The following is a 22,149-nucleotide window of genomic DNA, read 5'->3' on the forward strand; positions in this document are numbered from 1 at the left end:
ATAGCGCCGAGATGTTTCGGTGGCGTCCTCTTATAGTCTCCGTCTGTGACATCGCGACCAGAGCCACCGTGACGTCACGCGTTGTCATCCTGGCTACTTATAATCGGCCACGAATACCAAGTTCGACAAAGTGTGTAAGAATCTCGACGAAACCTAGGAGTCATCCCACTCTTAAACCAACACCGTCAGTCAAATTCGATAGTCTGGCATCACTCTTATTTCCGTCGATGAAAGCGAAATGAATCCTACTAAAACTCGTGGCGTCTGGCCAATCGTGAATGCCGACCACAACGACGATTTTGGTCGCGCACCACCAATCTGTCCATCCAACGAGAGCAGCAGGAGGCTGCCAGGAGACGAGATGTCGTCCAAAGAGGGAACGTATGTCCTAATACCGTTTGGCGATCGAGAACAAACCTTTCTGCCGTTTCTAACAATTTCCGTACGTCTCTAAAGCTGCCAAAAATATGGCGGCCGAGAATGACGTTTCAGCCGCTTCTGAACGCTTTAGTGACCCCGACAAACGGCCCAAGTTGAGCGCCTTCGTTGCGATCACTTTTCATGGACAGACACGCACTTTGCAAAACGTTCACAGCCCAACGGGCGTTATACCTCGGACAATGATGCATCCGCAAATGCGACGGTCGAGTATCGGCTATCATTATCGGAGTCGTCGGAAGGATCTCCCTAGTGTTTAGCATGTGACGCCTCGCGCGTCAATACGAAATAACTTCTTGGTCCGCACCTCCAATGCGGACCAAGACGCTTAGCAAATGGTCTAGTGCCGAGTTGCTACCACCTGAGTGTGATGACGTCACGCGGACCTTTAGGGGAGAGTGTTCGCAGACCTTTATTATTCTACACTCGCATTCACCTCAAGAACCATAGTAAAACAAGTCCGACGCCTCTCGCGGAGCGTTACTCATCTCCCCCGTTATGTGGTGAATGAAACTATATGGAGGTGCATTTTACATTAAGAAAATGTTATTTCATCAAGTCGTACACGTTTTAAAAATCAAAACCATCAGGTTTTTTTTTTTTTGTTTTTTTTTAGCCGGAGTTTGCAGGAATTACTTAGCGCAGCGTATGAACAAAGCGTAGAATTCGTTTTCTTCTTGAATTAAGTGATAACGATGTTTAGGTGGTGTTGGTCTAGCTGACGTAGAAAACCCAGCATTGCGGCCTTGTTACGAGGTGTTGGTTCCTTCCTTCCAACAGGGTTCCGTCGCCCCTGGAGCTCGGAGAGCCGGGGAAGCCAACCGTGCTCGCATGTACACGGGCGGCGTCACTGACAACTCCGCGACGCCTACAATGAAATTAGGCAGGCGCTGCAACAGCGGCCACCGGCAACCCAGTTTGCAGGGTTGCAAAACGCCGCCTCCCGCTGCTTGCTGCACGACGCCTCCCGCGTACCCGTTCAAACTCAGGTCGAAGTCCGCCGCCCCTTCTCCTTGACTCAGCAGCGCGTTCTCATTTTTCTCTCTTCGCGCACAGCCGCGCCTGCCGCTATCATCGCTACACCGAGCAGCCCAATCTCGCCAAAGACCCCGGTCCACCCTGCCCCGCTACTAGCCAACCACTTCGAGTCGGTCGGATAAAAGTGACCTTAGCCGGCCGAAGTTCGACGCGGTCGAACGCAACCTAAGGAAGGAAAAACAGAAGTGTGTGGAGCGACAAATACCGATTCTTTTGTTTCGCCGCAACCGTACAAAATCCGATTCCTGGCGAATCCAGTGCTCTTCAGCACAAGCGCATGCCCACAAACCAAACATGCGAATAAAAGCAAAGGCTGTATTTGACATGTTGCTTGTCACACAGGGGCGAATTTAAAATTAAAAAAAGAAAGAGGAAACCTTTGTCCCCTCTCGCCCCCTCCCCCCCAGCCAAGCCTGACCCATAAATGTGCCCCCCGTTGTCTCCCACTGTGAGGATAATTCTTTCCGCTCAAACTTTACAAAAAAAAAAAAAATCTTTATTATGCACTTCTCAAATTTTGTATTGTTAAGAATAAGTGTGGGTTCAATGGAACTACGAAATGAGTCACCAAACTGAAAATGTACACCCGTGAGCGAAATGAAGGTGAACAGCTCTCTTCTTGTTTTTGACGCTCCAGCAAGTTTTGTAACAAGCTCTGTAAGAAGAAGGCTAGAACGCAAAGTTTAGACCCTCGACCACGTACCATTTGAGACGTGTGAAACAGGCAAGAAACCAGGTAATCTGTTCACCTGCATATTGCCGGCGGGTGTACTTCACAGGAAAGAGTCTTCGGCTGTGGCTTTGACTAAAATTATTCAGCCGTATTACTTTTAGTGCAAATATACGGAAATTGAAGAAGCCATCATTATTTTTTTTTTTCTTGTTTTACGGCGAAATAGGATGTAACCAGACTTCGAAAAGCCACATGCGTTCAAGATCAAAGCCTACACAGAGAGTTCTGCGCGAAAACGGAGAAACCTTTAATGTTCGTATAAGCTTGCCTAAGGCTTACATCGCTCACCATGAGTGATTTTTAAACTCCGCTACCCTGCGACCCCTCAAAAGAGATAGATATCACGTTGCATCGCCCTCGGGGTCGGGATCCACACTTTGGGAAACGATGGCTCAAGCGGTCGGATGTTGCTACGGCCACGTAGTCTAAACAACATTCCGCTCTCTTCCACCACTTCAACACGTGTGCTGCTCAGCCGAGAGCGATGGCCTCCCCGTGTCACGTGGTCAAGCCAACGTTCGCCACGCCCCTTCTAGGTAAAAATTAATCGCGAAGCTTCTCAGTGGAAAGGTGACCTTCGACGGCCAACGTATTCTGCGGCGAACGAATTTGTACTTGAAGAAAGCAACCCAGTTAATCGAAATAACTCTCGAACACAGTTAGATCGTTATCAGACATTGTTACGAACTACGAATGGAAATAAACAACAACTTGGCCTGCCCTCGCAGCTGAGTTGGCGCGTCAACCACACGAAGACAGACATTGAAAGAACCTGTGTATCTGCGTAAGACGCGCATAGGAAGCACCGGCATGATGCACGCGTAAAAAGCGACTACAAAAGCGTGCGAACCGTGTCGGGTGTCTCCAGTCTGCAATTCTTTTTCCTCCTAAATATTTTAGACGAGAAGCGCATACGCACATTACTCCTGACGTGGGAGAATAAACGGAGAAACACAATAAATGGAGAAAAGATGTGCCCCAAAAGCTCCTGTCAAAAAAAAAAAAAAAAAAGGCACACGCACATAGACAGCATATAAGTGAGTGAAAAGACGTTTATTGACACCGGTGAATGGAGGAGTCAACTTATTGGCAAGTTTAGAGATAGTGCACACCGCCGCACTTACAACAAAGAAAAGGAAAAAAAAAAAACTTCTTTCGTTTGCAAAAAAAGTGCGTGTTTAAAAAAAGAAAAAAGAACGAAACGAGTAAGCGATCAAGGGACAAACGCGCCAGCTGGCGAAGCGCAGCGACCCGCTAAGCTCAGCGGTGCAAAAGTAGAACTCGACAAGGCAGAACTGAAAAGCAAAAAGACACGGGTCTGAGAGAGCGAAGACTGAAGTGCCTCCAGTTTGTGCGCGAATGCCCTCGCGGTAACAACGCCACACACTTGCCTCAAAAGAAGCAAACGACGCTCAGCAAACCGCTGTCGACACGTAAAAGCTCGACACACAGAAAAGTCCCACAATTACTTACACACTGGACGATCGTAACTATTATTATTATTATTATGGCACGGGACAGGCTAAGCACGAGGGCTCTTTAGGGGGTATACAGCAACAAGCTGTTTGCGCAGAAACCCGAACTCTGTGAGGTGAGGCGTCTGCGCATGCGCGATGCGTAGTCGACAGCAGCGCCACCACACTGGCGTGACGTCAGGTTGATGAGTTGGTGCATAGAGCAGTGCATAATGATGATGATGATGCGACTCTTCCCTTTATACCGGGCGAGCTCGAAGAGTCTTCGTGCCTTAGCCAAAAAAAAAGAACTATAAGCTATTTGTTCTAAATTTTCTTCCACCAGTGTTCCAGATGCGCTTTCGCCCTTCGCACGCACCGCATGGTAGAAAAATAATGTCTGTCGTGTGCAGGGTCGTCTGCTGCGCCCGTATTCGCGTCTCCAGCTCGACGCTCGCCCTCCCGCGGCGGAAACGGGAAGCGCTCTAGTGAGGGTCCCCCAATTCTCCTGGTTGGAGTCGCGAATAGAGTTTGTCCTTGTTTCTACTTGTCCAGTGGCGCCATCTTACGGCAAATTTTGGTAACTATGATACGGACCCGCGGCCGCGGTCATTGGACCCAATCTCGAATCTCCGAGCGCCTTTCCGAACTGTGACGCAGGCAGTGCTCTCGTCCAATCGCTCGGTGACACGGCCTTCCCAAAGTTACGCTTTTTGGGGCGCCAGTGTTGCTGACAAGCAGCCGACCGAAGCGCCTCCTGTTCCCTGCCCCGAAGACCGTCACACGCGAGCGCCGCGTCAGTTTTTCGGTTCGAACTCGCGTCCTCCGCTGACTGGACTCGAGTCCCAGCCGAACACAACGCTGCAGTGTCCGAGGCTGCGCCCCACGATGGCCTCCGGTGGGATGACCTACGGAAACTCCAGCCTAGCCTCCTCTATACTTGGCAGTTCGACGACGGAGCCATAGAGTGCCCGCCCGGGAGCAGATATGGAGCGCGAGGATCTCGTAGCCTGCAGAGAGCATTTCTGGTATTCAGCGCACAGCTTTTGCAGCGGCGAGGGCCCGAAACACGGTTTTCAAACCCGACGAGAAAAGAAGCGGCAGCCAGAGGAACGCGAGCGGACATTTCATCGCTCGGGAGAAGTGCTTTTCGGCGTCTCGCCGCAGCGGGGCGCCTGTTACATGCCTCACCTCTCATCCGCTGTCTGTCGCTCTATCTTTTCACTTTCGGCAGCCGCGTCTCGCGGCGATCTGCCAGGTTTTGTGAGTATACAGGAGGCTATGCTCCAGCACTCCGGCGTTGTTAAGGCCTTTTCACGCAGCACTGTTCGACCACGTCAGGTTGGCTGCGTTTCATATCTCACTCGGGTAGATTCGAGTTACTCCCGCGGGTGAGATCACCGGGTTAAAAAACAGACAGAGCGACGTTCCACTCCGTTGCAGGTTTTTCTACTCCACGTGCCCCACCTATCGCCCAATTGTTACACCCTAAATACGGCGGTACGACGCAAGCAATGAACAGGAATACACGTGCCAGTCACGCATGGATTCATGCCTTCATTACTTAGCGTTGCTTGTACAAACACAAAAACAAAATTTGCGAGGAAAAAATTAAAAAAAAACCCAATGAAATTAGAAGTAGTTTACACAACATTATTCCGACTGTTGGGCGACAGCAGTGTTGTAAGCGTTACCGAAAAAAAAGTAACGAAATACGTTACTCGTTACTTGCAAAGAAAAGTAACGCGGTGGCGTCCTACGCCCCTTCAAAATAAAAAGGAAGGCGTTACCGTTACCGATAAAAAGTAACGCTCGCCACTTTCTGCAATTACGAATTAACTCCTTTTTACTGTCTTGACGTTACAGGTACGCATAACCTTCATATTTCAAGAAGCATCATGTCCATGCAGAAACTTAACAATTCGTTAATCCGTTCTACGGTTTCACATAAACACCCCCTCCACCCTCTCAAAAAAAAGAAAAGCACGCATTATAAACGCGTCATCGCTATAAAGTTCACTATGGCATCATCATGCCCGCGGCCGAGCCCAATCGTTCGGTTGAGGCGGACTACCAAACCCGTGGCGCCATCTGGGGACGCCGCAATGAACTAGGCTCGCCGTTCGCCCTCGGAAACATTCAGCGCACACGCTCGACAGATACGCACGCGGCCTTCCGCGGCCGGCGTATCGGCGGTGACGATCCGTCCCGTCCCGCGATACATGCTTTCTACACTCGCGAGCTGGTCGGCAAAAAATCGGTCGCTGCTCTTATCGAGCCCCGAGTCGTTGCGTCCCTCGCCATCGGTGTCGGGGATCGCGCAGAGCGCGCCCTGCGGCGGGACAACCAATTACAACATGCTCTCCTCCCCCTCCAATGCTTTTAAAGGTCGCTTTGGTCCGAAAGGCCCCTAGCCTTGAGGGATAAGGGGACGACCTTCCCGCGACTAGCGCGCTTTACGACGTACACAACGCCCCACATGCGCACGACCCAAGAGAACACTGTACAGCTTTCACGGGTCTTTTATGCTCCAAGTTTAAATAAATAAATAAATATATATATATATATATATATATATATATATATATATATATGTGTGTGTGTGTGTGTGTGTGTGTGTGTGTGTGTGTGTGTGTGTGTGTGTGTGTGTGTGTGTGAGAGAGAGAGAGAGAGAGAGAGAGAGAGACGGCTGCAAGTTAATTTTTAAGCTGGACAGATGAAGGGCGAACCACCGACATTTACTGAATGACAATAGGGAGTTTTAAAATAACGCAGCGCACGCTGGCGCTAAATTCAGCGCTTGCGTTAGCGCAAGCTACGCAAGAGTGTTTTAGACATAGAATTATTATAATGTACGCTAGAGGTTCAACTGGCGCTAGTGTGCTGCTGCAAATTGAAGCAGACATCAACCAGTCCGAAATTGACTTCCGGTAATGCATTTCTATGGAAAAAAGCGAGTGCATTTTCTCCCTGCGCTTGATTATAAGAGCAAATATCACAAACAATTCGTACGTACTGGGCACATTCGAACATTTCTCAGTTACGCAGACGAAATGATTGGTCAATTACTGTGTTTTTATCTGAAATGTGTGGCATGAAAAACGGTGCTTAAACCGCTTCGTACGTGTATTTATGTGCACTGTCGGACACTGTTAGCGCGAACACGGCGTCGGCGCTTTCAGCATGGGGGTTATACGTGCCAAACGAACGAAGGACAACTGGAAAACCAAAAGAGACGGCAAGAACTACGCAGAACCACTGAATAAGTACGTCCAGTGAATGCAGACGATCAAAATAACTTGAAAGCCACGTAATATAGTCAGATCTGCAATAAATGAGTACTGCTTTATTCTTTCTGCTCACGAATATGTGCAAAGATGCATATTCTGGGTTCAAATCATCAACCGCACGCTCTAAATATTTGCAAATAAGGAAAAGTCGGAAAACAGGTGCCCGATAAAAACTGCCCGGCATAGGAGATAATAAAAAGGCATACCTTTCGCAGTCCACGTACTTTATTTCTTACATTCGAATGTTGTTTAACCGTCGTTAACTGACCTTCGCACACCGTACCTTCGTCGAGAAATGTTCGCGCGCCGCAAACAGCCGGCGATCGCTGCCCAACTTGCTGGATCTTCCATAACGTTTCTGACATGCATCTCCCGTAGGAGAACAATGTCGCCCTGCGTTGAAGATTGCAGTCACGAGGATGCCGCCGACGTCGCGCTCACGACGCCGCCACGGAGCCGCGCTACCGGGCTTGCCATGTTTTCACTATGCTCGTCCAGGCTTTAGCCAACTTCTCATCACGAACCCTCCCTGGAGGAGCGCAAAGACACTTTGCGTACGCAAGCAATTTCGAAAAAAAAAAAAAAAAAAAAAGCTTACGCTGAAAGAGCGCGCGCAAAGCGTGGTTAGAACTTGGCACATGCGCATTGACGACGACACTATTATTTGCGTGCGCAAAGGTTTAGCGTGCGCTATTCTAAAACTGCCTAATACACTACGGAGAATTTGAGGAGAATTTTCGCTGCACGCATGAAGGTTCCAATGGTCGCGCGGGAAGTCGAGCGTCTGAAATGCTGTGCTGTCGTAAAAGTATCGCTCCAGGGACACCTCCTAAAGCTACGGGTCGACGCGGATCCAATCCCGAGCCAGTTAGGTGGTACACTATACTCGTTGCTAACTGGGTCGTAATTGGATCTGGTGGCCCGCGACAAAGTATCTTACTTTAGCGAATGAATGGAACCACGCGGTCACTTCGACTCCAACGTGCAATTTACCGTGAAACACTGCGCTCGTGAAACATCATGCCCGGCATCCGCTGTACCTCAGTAAGAGCGCGTTCGAACGGCGAATAGAGACAGCTTGTTTTGCGACTAATCATTCCAACCATAGCTCGGTGTCCCGACGTCTGCTCCACGCTCCAGTCTCCTCCCCTCCCCCGGTTTCTACCCGCATAGCTTTGGCAAACTCAGTGACACATGGCGGCAGCCAAATCAATACCACCAACCAAGGCCTCCGCATGACGTCATCATTAGTGGATCACCGACCCGCGCCAAACGCCAAACACGCAGAAGTTCGGCGAGTGTACGCGTCCGTCCTGGCGCCTGGCGTCGCGCTCGTTGTGAGACACTGTAAGATGCGTTTGAGGAGCGGGATCATCTTTCGGAGTTTCGTGCACGTCTCGTCCTTCCTTCCCTGACTCGCGGAAGGAAACGCTGTCGCTGAAGGTGTGTACATTGTGGCATTACTCACGATCGCACACCACTTAGCGGCTCCCGCCGACGATCGACCCCGGGCCTTTCTCCGTGTCAACGGACGTCCCGCGGATGTATACTTCCTGGTTGACGGATGTCTGGCGCAGAGCGGTCCGCGCACACCGGGGACGGTCTCATTCCGGCCACCTCGGATATCTCTAAAGACCCGCGCGTCGGGGCAGAAAGAAAAATGGGCCTCGAGCGGAAGAAGAAAGAAACGGCCCTAAACGGGGGCAGGGTTCCATCTGCGCTGAGCAAACAAGACCGTTCGCATGATTGGGACCGTGTGCGCGCTCGGCTCAAGGCTACCCCCAATAGCTGTACGCGATCGGGCAACGAGACGGCCGCGCAGCCTCCTTACACGAGGAACGCTTGCTACACCCTCCCCCGAATCTCATTCCGAGTTAACAACGTTGCATCTCTCGACTCGCCGGATGACCAGCCAAACGGCCGAATCCCCGTTTTCTGGTCAAGGAACCCAACGAACGAGTCGAGAGATCTGTTTGACACAGAATCTTCAAGTTTAGTTCCGCGGGCGCAGCTTCTTTGCAGCGCACGAGCGCACGCCGAGAAGCGCACTCAACGGAGCAAAGTAAATTGCCCGAAGAGACCACGAACAACGAGAAATATCCCCCAACTTTCGAAAACTGAGCCACGTTCAATACGAAGTTCATACAAAAATCGGACGTTATTCTAAGCGAGAGCCAAAAGTTCCCAAAAATTCGCGCAAGTCTACCCGGAGCAAATCCGACCAAGCAGCGACGCTCGATTTCGTACTCGTTAAGTGAAATGAACTTTCCGGCGTAAAGAAGGCGAGAAATACCTCGCATATCTGCGCAATGTAAGAAATCACACCAGCGAAGGAATAAACCCTTTTTTAAAAGTGCGCGCCATCTAGTACATAGCAGCTGCACGAATTACTATCCCGGTTCGCCATTCTTTTGACACGGATACTCTCCCGTGACGTATTGGACAGGAGGGACGACGTCAGCGTTCGGCTAGCCTCGTCTCAGCTCGTATTGGGCACGAGGGATGACGTCAGGTTCGGCGAGCCTCGGTACGGCTCGTATTGGGCACGAGGAATGACGTCAGCGTTCGGCAAGCCAATCACGCGCTACGTGCCCAAGAGACGCGGCGACCGCGAATGCTGCTCGACGGACTGCCGAAAAAAGAGACCCTATCTCAATACGCGCTGAGCGCAAGGAGCGGCGCCGTGCGCTAGATCCCGGCGACGCGGACGGACAGCGGTATCGCGCGCGGAGGTCCACATCGGCGAGAGGTGGACCTTTGTCCGCGGCAGGCAGCAGCGCGTGCTCCGTGGCCCAAAACGCGGGTGTCCCCTCCCCCGTGCCACGACCGAGCGACCGACCGACCGACCGGCAGGGCAACCCAGTTACACCGAAACCCAGTTGAGCAGTCGACGCCGTCAGGACCACGGCACGAGCAGCGTCGCCCCTCCTCCTCTTCTCCTTCCTCAGCCCGCGCTTCGGGATGAGATGCTCTATACAGACTCACTACTTAGTGACACCCTAGGACGATGCAGAGTGACCCGCGGCCCGGCCGGGGTCGAGACCGCTCAGCAGCGCGGGAGTCACTCGGTGCATGCATGCTCCGAAACGAGGAGAGGGGGGACCCCGGGTAGCCAGATAAGCCGCCCGTTTCCTTCGCGCTGGCGTCACGGCGTTTCCTTCGGACGCCCAACCTCGAGCACGTGCTCCTTCATGTATAAACTTTTCTCAGCTCGGAAAATACTAAAAATTTTGTCGAAATTAGCGGGAAACGTTTTTACTATATTTAGCAGGAAATTACGCGTTACACTTTTTCTAATGTGTTTTATGACACCTTAACCCACACACCACCCGAATAAACCATATAAGAAAAGCTAAATCTTTTTTTCTTTACAAGCAGCCGCGACCTCACCTATCAGAGCCACGAGGGCGATATTCCCGAGCATCGGCGGGGGGATGTCAGGAAAGCGGCCCGGGGAGAACAAAGGCCGAAGGAAAAGAGGGCGTCCCTTGCCCCGGCGAGCAGCAGTGCCGCTCAAGATTCGGGTGGCGGGCGAAACAAGACGACGACCCAGAATCCTCGGGAGCGGCGGTTTAAATATGTGACCTCCCCGGCGGCTGGGTCAGATCGGGACACGAGTGTGTATCGGAGCAGCGGCTATTTTTATAAGGGCAGCGGCGAAGAGCGGCGGGCAGGCCACCCGGGGGGCCCCAGGGGGACAGCCCAACGCTGCGCCAGATATCGCTCTCCGACCTCTCACCCTCTCCCCTCGGGAAGGGGGGCCACATGACGGGGAGCCTCCCCCCAAACACCTGGCCGCCGGTGCTGGGGGGGTCCGATTGTGCGCGAACACGACCGAAACGCCGGAGGGGCGAAACGGGGGCCACAACAATGGCTAGGTAGGTGAAGCAGGTTCGCGTACGGAGATTCTGTCCGGGACGAAATGGTGATGCGTGCCTGCCCGCGAAACGTGTCTGTTTTGACGCGTTTGCGTCTAATGCACGCTTTGTTTTGGGCCTAGCGCGCAGTGCCGTGTAAGCTAACGGCGCGGGAGCGTGTTTCATTCATTCGTAAGCGCTCTCGTACAAATGACGATTAAACCAGACGCTCACGAGTGTCGCTTTGATAGCGATGTGCAGGCGCGCGGTATACGTGTGAAACGGGACGCTACAACGGGGGCACCCGTGGATTACTTAGCGCTCGACAACTCTTGTATGGACATTTCTTCAACCTTCGCTGTAGCGGGCAAGGTGCCCGGCGAAGTATACTAACCATCTTTCACGTGCACCACGCAGCGGTGGGTACATGAATCAGTCCGATTAACCTATCGCTAAATTATCCGAGCATCGAGGAGAATGCTGGGAAATGTAGGTACGCGCGTAGCATGCGCTCGGCTTCCCCGTATGAAAGATTCGAAGTAAATAGCCCAAATAAGGCGTTGACGAACGCGCGTGCAAGATGCCATTTGATGTAGGCTTTTGCTTTTAGAAAAGGAACTTCCGCACACGCCAGCACGTGCGAAGCATGCAACTACACTCGCAGCATGCTCCTTGGTGCTTGGCTAATTTACCAAAGATATATGTTGTACCCACAATCTCTCGCATGGTGCGCCACGCGTGAGGCAGGCGAGGGAAGGTAACTTCGGAACACTGCGCGAGGTCTCATTTCGGTCTTTCGCAAGGATAGACCGGTTCGCGTTGCAGCAGAAATGTAGGCTGATATTGCCTTCACATTTGAACTCGGGTTGAACTGTGGAAATTATTTACCAGCGTGACCGCGTTCCTACTCTCTTTTTTTTTTCACTTTGTATTTTTAGTCTGGGCACAACCGCGCAAACGCAACTATACCTCACGCATTTTTTTTACCACAACGGCCGCAACAGGACTGATTAGTCGATGTGGTAGCTTCAGAAGGCGCTTAGAAGCAGGCACGGGCGCGTGGAACCCGAGCCCATCCAACGAGACAGAGCACGGACGGACCGGCGCGATCTCGCCACCAGCGGCACGTCTTTCAACAATCACTCACCGGCGGTCGGTTCGTGCGGCACCGAAGCCCCTGGGTTCGGCTCGGCGTCCCGACTCGTCCGGACCGGCGTCCCGGGCGCCGCCGAGTTCCGATCAAGGCGTCCCGGACTGCAGCGACGTGCACGGCACAAAGGAGGCGCTTCCGACGACGACCGCACGCACACACGCAGCCACCAACGAACCGACGACTGTCATCACCGGCGGAGGCGGCACCGAATCGCCTTCAACGGTGTCCGTTGACCCGCCATCCCAATCACAAATAAAAATAAACAAAAAAAGGCAACCACTAGCGAATGAATCTGACGATCCAGCTGAAATACGTTACAATAACCCTAAGAAAACTCGGGGGAAAATAAACGCACTTCCAGGTCAGAGACGCCGCGCACTACAACGAGACTGCAATGCCGCGTGCAGCAAGCAAGCTCCAGCAGCAGAACTACACAAAACCCAACAGCCGCGGCAGAAGGCAGATGGACCAAGCAACCAGCCACCGACACGGGCGCCGCCATCTTGAACCTCCTCTCCGGTAGAGGACAAGAGAGAAACGAAATGCACGCTCCCCATTGGCGGGTTCCGGGGGGCCAATCGGGGGCGCGGCTTAGAACCAGCACCCAGTCGCGCAAAAACGGACAAAATGCGCGCGAAACACAGGATAAAATAAGAGCGCGCGTCGGTTCTGCTGTTCTTCCGCTCGGTCCCCGAACAGTGCATTCTCGGGTGCAGCCGTCGACGACGTCGGCGGGGATGGCTGCCGCCGCCGGCAGGGGAAGGGAAGGAGGGGGCCCACCATTCCCATTTTCACGTTTTGCTGCTGTACCCCTCCGTTTTCGGTACTTCTCCGCAATGCTTCTTTCATTTTTTTTTTTCCTTCTCTTTGCCGGCTCTGCAAAGTGTCGATGAAGCTTCTCAGTCGGCTAAGTAGAATTAAACGAAAAGCTTCTACTTTTTTTTTTTTCTCTCGCTCTCTTTCTTTCGTTCCCCGATTTGAGGTACGACGCGAGACGGGCCAAATAAAGCGAGGTGTCTCTCTCTCCCGAGAGACATTGAATCGGCACTCCGCCTTTCTTTCGGCCGAAAACTGTAGGACGGCTCCCGCCACCGATCCGGAATTTCGACAGTCCGTAAAAATGGCTGGCTCCAGACTCCCCATGCCAAAACGACCTCGTGCCAGTGGCGGCAGTCACTGGAATGCTGCAGTGCGAGAACATCACTGGGCACGCTCGCGAAACGCTGGAGGCGGGACAACTAATAACATCCCTGCCGTTCTAGCCCTATCAGTGACTTTAGACGAGCTTATTCCTTTCGAAAAACAATCATACGCGCGTGGGACACCGATTCAGTCCGTTCGCTCCCAACACTGCAAGCAATCTGACTCGGCGTACAAACACCCCGAATAAACCCGATCTGCAAAAATGTTTTTCAAACAATACTAAAGAAAAAAAAGTAAAGCTTTATGGTAAGCGTTTTAATTCCTGCTAATCGTGGCGTTTCGTGTTTTTTCTTTTTTTTTCTTTTTCCTTCAGTGCCGCTTCTTTTATGGCCTCAAAAGAGGCAGGCGAACAACGCCAGCCCCGTGTCGTCCGTGCTTGTACAGTTGTTCGGACCCCAGAGGTAGAAGCGAGGACGCCGCGTCCTTGACGGCCAACGCGCGTGCATCGATCGTCCTGTCGGCGGCCTTGGTACTCCCTCGCACCAAGAAGCTGTCAAGGTCGTGGGTTTGAACCCTGTCGCAACCGCCGCGGGCTTCTATCCCGGGTTCGCAGTCTGCGCCCGCCCTTTTCAGGCCTTCTCTCTCGTTGGATACGCTCACGTCGAACGAGATACCTCCTCCAAGATTGCAGAATAATCACGTACACAGCCACCGCACTAAAATTCAACGTTTACACAAACGCACGCTGAGGAAAGAAACAGCTACCACTACGACGACCGTTCAATGTGCACAGCAATCGATCGCTGCGTAGTGTGGCCCCTCCACAACGAAACCTTGAGTCGCAATTTACGCTATCTTTTTCTCAATTCGTATCTGAAGTCCACACGTCCCTCCAGATTACTGTACCATGCCAGCAATTCACCAGGAGAGAACGAACGTGTGCACATCCATCGATTTGTACTTTACCTCTATACAGTCACGCCTCGTCAATATGGACACCTTTGCACGTTAGCCCGCAACATCGTCCGTAATATGAGTTGCCCCCAATAACGAGACAAAAATGCACACATTTCCTTAAGGCGTATACCCGACAACGTTGTCTATAAGGGGGCGTATTCGTATTAACGAGACATAACTAAACGATCGATGCTTTCCTACTATTTTGATGAGCCTTCCTCTCGTGTGACCCGACTCCCTTCTCCATTCACACACCGCTTGTTTTTCGTTAGCTGACCAGCGTTGCTTGCACACTCCCGGTCCATGTTATCCCAAACAGACGTCAGTAATTCATTGCACAAGGTGTTGGAGGGCTCAATCATATTATTCCGTTTGCACCAACAATGGAGCCTTGTCCACACTCAAATTTACCACTTGGCGCTGCATCGGTAAACGCCCTCAACCTTCGCAACACCGCGAACGATCTTAACATTCGAGAAAAATTCAAAGTCCCCGCAGAACGAAAGTCAAACCTCTCCTTGGAAGCCTGGGTATCCGTAAGGAAAATCATTAGGGAACACTGCTGGGCCTTTTGTGCAAACGTACCCTTGCAACCTCATCAGAAATACAAATACACACGCACACACACACATTTAAAACATCCCAAATGCAAACCCCTAAAAAAAAAAAAGCGAGAAGGCAATATCCAAGCCCCAAGCGACCCGTCTCAAGACGTGCGCGTCCATGCCGATGAACCTTCCCCCAACGCAGCAGGCCTAGCGAAGAACGCCAGGCGCGGACCCTCGCAGGCGCGGACCCTCGTCGCCTGGCAACCGAGGCGGGCATCAGCAAGCGTCCGTCTCCTCGCTCGCTCCCCCGAGTTAGCACCGGAGCCGGGGAGTAGTCCGATAAATAAAGGGGAGCGGGAAGGACTCCCCGTCACGGGCAGCGAGCCAATCAATGAGTCGAGGAAGAGGGGGCAAGCAGCCGAGAGCACGGGTTAATGTCACTTCGGGTAATGTAACCCGCAAGTCACCATGCTCTCTCTGCAGGCTTTGGACGGGCGTCGCCAAACCTCGAAAGCAAATCGAACTCTCGTTTATGCAGGCATTCGTGTTTGTACCCGATATCTGTGAATACAGCGAGTGAATTGACTGATCGTTTAATTCATATATACATTTACAACGCCCTATTTTTGTTTACTTCTGTTTCCCCATATACCAAAGTAATTCCTCACCTAAATGTTTTTTGTTTTTTTTTCAATATTTGGCAAGGATTACATTATATTCGCCCGTGCTTCTCATTTTCTAGTTTTACCTATATTTTGTAACTCCCGAGATCGTTGCGAAGGAGAAAAACAAAAAAACTCTCAAATCAAAGCAAAAAAAAAAAAAAAAAAAAAAAAACGAGAAAACGTTTGGAACCCAGCTTGGAAGCATTTAGACGTTCCTGGGTCTTTTTCTTTGACACAAGTTTGTTCGTTTTTTCCCTCGCCTTGGTTTCGGGAGTTACACATCATGGTTAGTAATTATCACCAACTCCCCTGCACATTCAGTCTCTTCTCGTTAACTTTACCTCTTTTTTTTTTTTTTTTTTTTGCGGATTGTGTTGTTTTTGGTTGTCCAAACGAAGGGAACAAATGCACCTTCAACGTGCACTATTCTATTCGTTTAATTTCGAGTGTCCCCCAATCTACTCAACCTTTTTCTTCGGCGATTCCAACCTGCGAGCGACTCTAACCTAAAGCCTCAACGACGTGTAAAAGCCGCGCGTGCAAACCAGTGCAAACGTATACATACCGACTGTTAGTAGCGGGCCAAGACCCACGACGGGATTTCTGGACAAGCGTTCTGTTCCTAGCCCTGCACTCTGGTAAGGAGGACATACCAAAGATCAGGGGTCCGATGCAGCAGTCGGATGCAGCCGAGAAAGTCGAGACGGAAAGAAAGAAAGCTGGAATCAAAGCGAGCGAGCGGCGAGTGTCCCTTCTGTTTGAACGAGCGTGTGCAGTTAAAAATAAACGTGTTGGGTATTGTTCAAGACTGATCGATATCTCTGAACGCCAGGAAGCAACGACTCCCACATGCACAGAAGGCAGCGAAAGCAGTCACTTAATGTCTCTGCAGACTAGATAGTTTCTCCACTTCGTCGCACCGAGCTTAAAGGGGCGATGCAACAATTTTCGTACTTTGCGCAAATACCACTTAAAACAGATCCCTGACGTTAATGACCTATGAAACACGCGTTCGTTTTTCACCCCACGCAATAGAAGTTTCAGAAAAAAATTAAAGAAAAACGAGCAGCGTTTATCCCCTCAACTCGCAGCCCGAACAAGCAGCCACGTGATCTGGAGCCGACTATATGCCGCCAATGTAGAGAATAGCCACGCGCTGGGGTTGGCAAAGCACAGGGCACGCGCTGAGTTCCAGATATTGTTATGGCTCGGCTATTGTCGTCGTTGCAGCGATCGGACACGGGCCACTCCCCGAATGCTTCTCGAGCTAGTAATTATCACGAGCCCAAATCGAGTGCCCCCACGCAACGTTCGGGTCCAATCTATGAACAGCATTCAAATATCGTCATCTGGGTGTACTGCGATACCCACGTTACGTCATCAAATTTTGCAAAGGAGAGATTGAATGAAAAAAATCGCTTTTCTCCTTGAAATTACACCGCAACAAAGGAGTTTCTTGGCCAGCGGAGTTACGTGCGAGTATCCTTGACTCCCACTAGTGCCAGTAAGCTCGTGTATAGTGAAAAACATTCCAACTGAATATCGTTGCACAGCTCAGATTGTACAGCCTTCGGGAATATAGAAAAGCGATTTGACGATTTTATTTTAAGCGCACATCGCTTGGGGTTTGGGAATAAATAAATGTTCGTTCTATTTTCCCCTTCAAAATAGAAAGCGCGTCCGGCCAAGGTGGACTTGGCACCGCTGCATAAACAGCACCGGCGAATGTGTCTTTCATATTGCGGGACACTATACGTCTCGTGCTTATGTCACCTATACGTTCCCGGCCTGGCTCGCGAACTGTGCACCAGACATGCGCGGAGCGTATCCCTTTGCAAGCACCTACTGAGGCCCATTCTTCTTTTTTGTGCTTCCTGAATGTATCGATTTCTTTCTCCAGTAAGTCGAAAAGAACAACGCTTGTAGCCAGTTTTTTTTTTTTTTTGACGGAGTCTTTTGACGTCCGTACCAGGGAGCCGTCCTGCGAACGAAAATTGTGTACTGTGGCAAGGTGCTTCAAGCTTTACAAGCTGTGTATAGCACACACAGATATTGCCGCGGGCGCAGCTGGTAAGATAGGCAGCGCGCCCGTGGCCTAGCGGTTATCCAGCTTGACTCCCACGCAAAGAGCCGAGGTTCGTTTCCTGCCTACGGATGCACCTTCTTCTGTTTCTACGTCGTGTTCTGGCAAATTCGAGAACCCTGTAGCTTATTCGAGGTTAGAATATTCTACGCCGAACCTTCTACGCCGACTGTTCTAGAAGCCCACGCGTGTACATAAGGGGCTCCGCGTGGCAAGCCGGAGGCAGTCCTCGCCCCATCGTTCGATCCTGCTGTTTCGCCGCCTGCGACGCCCGCGACGCTCTGTTGATAACCCCCTGTTCCCTTTTTGTTTTGAGCAGAAGTTCGCCCCATCAAACGTTTCATTTGCTTCACTTTTCATCGCCTCGCCAATTGGCATTCGTGACAACATGATCCCGGTCTGGCTACATAAAGAGCTCGTTCCGTTTTCTTCGCCCTTTGTGCCCTGGCTCTTTACACACCGGATAATGAAACATCCGCCGCCCCCTAGCGTTCGGACTAAGGAATGTCAGTTGCCAGCATTACAAAAATAAGAAACTACAACATGTAGCCAAGCACTCGTGTTCTCAGTAAAAATAAAATTACCCGATGCATTTTAACAGAAAAGTAAGCAGTACAGTCTACAGGGAAGCCGACCTGCGGAAACTGCGTTTGGACGTTCCGAGAACGTGGGTTCGATTTCAATCACTTCTAGAAAAAGATACAAAAAAAAAAAAAGGGGGGGGGGGGAGAGGGGGGTAAATCGAACCAAGCCACTTGAAAATATGATCGGCAGCAATAATAATAAAAAAATTGAACGAAATAAAAAATGAGGTTTTTCGATAAAGTGGGATCAAAATACCGATAAATCTAATTTTTGTCGATATTTCACATTTTATATAAAATATTTCCTGAAAATAAAAACAACTAAACTTGTGACCGTCGATAGCCCATAGTATTTGGTAAGCGACAAATATAATAACTCGTGAGTTCCAAGGCTCCGAATATGCCACCGGATTGTCAGAGACACGTTTGGCACTTTTCACCTCAGTAAATGAAAATACAAAAGTATTTTTCTTTCAACTAAAAAAATAGTCGGCATGGTATACAAGCACATAAAAAATACTGTGAGTCTGGTATAATTTCCGTATTCATACCAGCGCACAGAGATCGAGATCCATTATTGGCACATGCCTACCTGCAACTCTTAAAGGAGCGATGCAACAATTTTTGTACTGTGCACAAATACCGCTTAAAACGAATCCCTAACGTTAATGACTACGAAATACCCGTTCGTTTTTCACCCCACGCATTAGAAGTCCAAGAAAAAAATTGAAGAAAAACGAGCAGCGTTCACCCCCTCAACTCGCAGCCAGAACAAGCGGCCACGTGATCTGGAGCCGATTACATGCCGCCAGTGTTGATCATAGCCACGCGCTGGGGTTGGCAAAGCGCAGGACACGCGCTGAGTTCCAGACATTGTTATGGCTCGGCTGTTGTCGTCGTTGCAGCGATTGGACACGGGTCACAACCCGAATGCCTCTCCAGCAATTGTCACGAGCCCAAGTCAAGTGCCCTCGCAATGCTCGGGTCCAATCTATGAACCGCATTCAAATATCGTCACTTGGGTGTACTGCGATCCCCGAGTTACGTCATCAAATTTTGCAAAGGAAAGATTGAATGAAAATGATCGCTTTTGTCCTTGAAATTACACCGCAACAAACGAGTTTCTTGGCCAATAGCGTTGCGTGTGAGTATCCTTGAGTCCCAGGTGTGCCAGTAAGCTCGTGTAGAGAGAAAAACATTCCAATTGAATATCGTTGCATAGCTCCTTTAAGAAGCAAGATGGAAAATCCAAAACTATCGCACCAGCGGTTTTTTTTTTTTTTTTTTTGTGCAAATAATCAATAAACGGCTTTTAGCCGAACCCAAAAAGTGTTCCGATAGAGTCGTTTGCATCCGCGCTGTTTCCCGTATACAGTTCGCTCGCAGGTGGAAGCACGCTGGGAGAAAGCATGATCCACACCCACACACACAAATGTATTTGACAGATCCACGCGGGAACCACCGCACACCCGGATGTCGTTCATCTTGCGCAGTCGAGCGCTATGGCGTTTCCTCTCCCTCCCCCGTTCGCACCTCTCGCGACGCCTTCTTCTGCCGGGAAAGGAAGGCGGGGCTCCTCGCGCCCCGCTGTCAAACAGACCGAGCAGCAGGCGCCGATCGCGCGGTCCAAAAGTGCCCGCGCGTCCGCCGCAGCCATTCCCCCCCAAAAAGAAACATTCGGTTCAAAAAAAGACAGGGCTGGGAAATTTCTCCGTAACCATAAATTCTCGCCTCGCCTTGACCCACATCCAAAGTTGGCACATATTCGGCCTCCTTCCCGAGGAAAAGAAACTCAAGATGGCCTCCTCCTCCCCCTCTTCCGCTCGCGTATGAAGCATAACGCTCGTCGTCAACCTCGCCTGCGCCCGCAGCCTAAATATTTACGACTCAAAGTTCTCTTCCGCACTCGATTTTTTTTTTTTCCTTCTCCCCCGCCGCTGTTGCTGTCATCGTAGTCGCCGTGGAAACAGAACGTTTGGAGGATGAATGGATATGGATGGACACGCCGTCCCGAGGCTGGAGCGTAGCTCGCGCCATCTGTGCGGGCTGCAGTCACTCGTCGCGGGAAACAATCTGGCTACACGTTTACGAGCGGATATCAATCGGCTCGACACTCAATTCGGACATTCGCGCTCGAGTGCGACGACCGCGTTGTTACGACCTTCGTGACTGTTTACTGCGAAGATAGTTACGAAAACCCAAGTCCGCGCAACGTGTCGTGGTGGAACGTCCGGAATGGCTGAACTAGCCTTGTGCTCCCTCAGGCTGGCGCCATCTATGAGCTAGCCCCGGAATTGCACTCACTTAGAGTGAAGGTTTTTTCGGTATTCGCGGTATCAAATGAACGTATACTATAAACAATAAATGGTCGCTTATACATAGGGCACGGTGTAAGATAATGATATAGGGTGACCAGACGTGCCGTCGTTTTTCATCGAAAAAAAAAAAAAATGCCTCATGTCCCGTTTTCGTGGGGAACGTGCAGTCGCGAAATCAGTTCTAAGTTCTAAGCGAATGGAAAAAAAAATAAAGACATTTACAATTCTCTGTAATGCCGAATTAGAGCGCAGCTCTTGAGGAGGAGGAGGGGAGGGCACGGACGGGAGGGTATGCCCCTCCTCCTCCTCCTCTATACCCTCGTCTCCCTTCATCCTCCAATTCAATTTCACCGGTAAATTTAGCGGGCAGAATGACGCCACATGACTTGGTGTCACGTCACCTATGAACAAATTCAGTTTCTCCGCTAGATTTAGTGGGAAAATTGACGCCACGTGAGCTTAACACCGATTCGATTCCCCACTAAGCTGCGTTTTTGTATTTTCTCGCGAAGCCTAGTTTGCTGACAAGCCACTATATACCCGTTAATTTCGCGCAGCGGAGTCGTCTATATTGGCGGGCTGTGAAACAGCGACCCCAAAAAGCTTCGCGTACGCAAAAGAAATATACGTGATCATGCGCTAATAACCCAGAACGCCGTTTGAATTCGGTGAATATATATAGGCGGTGGCGACGGTGCAAAAATTTAGACGCAAAGCTTTGCTAAGCTTTGCGTCGTCGCGTATTCCCAAAAGCTTCGCAAAGTTTTTGGGGATACGCTATTCTAAAAACTCCAAATTTGCGGAGGAACACAGACCAGTTCGAACCGAAAGCACAGGATTAAAGAACGTGACTAAAAAAAAAAAACAAAAATAAAACACGATTATGTTATTTTAATATTGAAGACGTGCCTCAGACCGCAGATTTATTCTGAGATCTGTTCACGTCATCGCGCCGCGCCTAAAAAAAATAAAGGAGTGCGACGCTAAATAAGTCGACTGGCAATGCGCGCGCAAAAACACGAAAACAACAAAACAACAAGTCACGGCGCTTTCTTTGTGTATTTTTTAGGCTTTTGTAAGTTTTGTTTTTGTACCAATCTATGCCCGCGCACATGCCTTCGCAGAGGTCCTCGGAGGTGCTTCTCTGCAGCGCACGCAGAGGCTATCCATAGAGCGCTTCGACGGTGCTGCATGCTGCTGTCTACTCCACGTGACTTGACGCGTACCCTCCGGTATCCCCCTACCGACCGTCCTTTTCCCCAAAACATCTTCGGTCCACCGGTTCCACAAGGCTGGACTGACCGAGACGGAAAGTCGATTGACCACCGTTCGTGGACAAGAACGGAATCGACGCGTGTCGGCCGTACCCTCGAGAAAACGGAATCTGACATCGTGAAAACGCAATTTCTGATGCTACGAAGTCATCCAGAGCGTTCACCACCGTTACGAAGGGATCCTATTGGCGGCGAGATGTTTCGGTGGCGCCCTCCTTCGGTTCCCTCTCCTGACGTCATTACCTCGCGAACAACGAGTTCGACGGTGTTCGTAATGAGCACGGTGGAAGCTCGAAATCATCGCGTTCTGAAAACAACCCTGCTAATCAAGAGTGAAGTTCTTCCATTCCTCTTATGTTCGTCGATGGGGAATCCTTCGCTGACGTCGGCGAAAGATTCCCTCCTTGCCTCCCTCTCCTCCCCTTCCGCCGCCCTCCCCCTCGCCCCCCGAATAAAGCGCGAAACACATGTAAGACGAAACCTTCCGATCCGACGTGCGGACTGCCGAAATGACCTTGGGGGAGAGGGTTTTCGTAGCATCGGAGAGCGTTGAAAACCCTCGCCTCCGACCGTCGTATTGCGTGGTCGGACGTCGGATCGGACGATTTCGTCGT

General features: G+C 50.7%; 1 protein-coding gene across 2 annotated transcripts in view; it reads right to left on the bottom strand.

Moving 5' to 3' along the window:
• The window catches only part of LOC8051380 (protein roadkill), a 156,502-nt gene that overhangs the window by 101,121 nt on the left and 33,232 nt on the right, over positions 1-22,149 (bottom strand). Inside the window, exon 1 of one of the 2 annotated variants that reach the window (XM_029969065.4) lies at positions 11,958-11,975. The exons of the other annotated variant lie outside the window; for it this stretch is intronic. The gene's annotated coding sequence lies outside the window, so the exon portion shown is untranslated. Of the gene's footprint in view, positions 1-11,957; positions 11,976-22,149 lie in introns of those variants that run through there. 2 annotated transcript variants of the gene reach the window in all.

Source organism: Ixodes scapularis, unplaced genomic scaffold, assembly GCF_016920785.2.
Source record: "Ixodes scapularis isolate PalLabHiFi unplaced genomic scaffold, ASM1692078v2 PGA_scaffold0__279_contigs__length_252992795, whole genome shotgun sequence".
Taxonomy (NCBI): Eukaryota; Metazoa; Arthropoda; class Arachnida; order Ixodida; family Ixodidae; genus Ixodes; species Ixodes scapularis.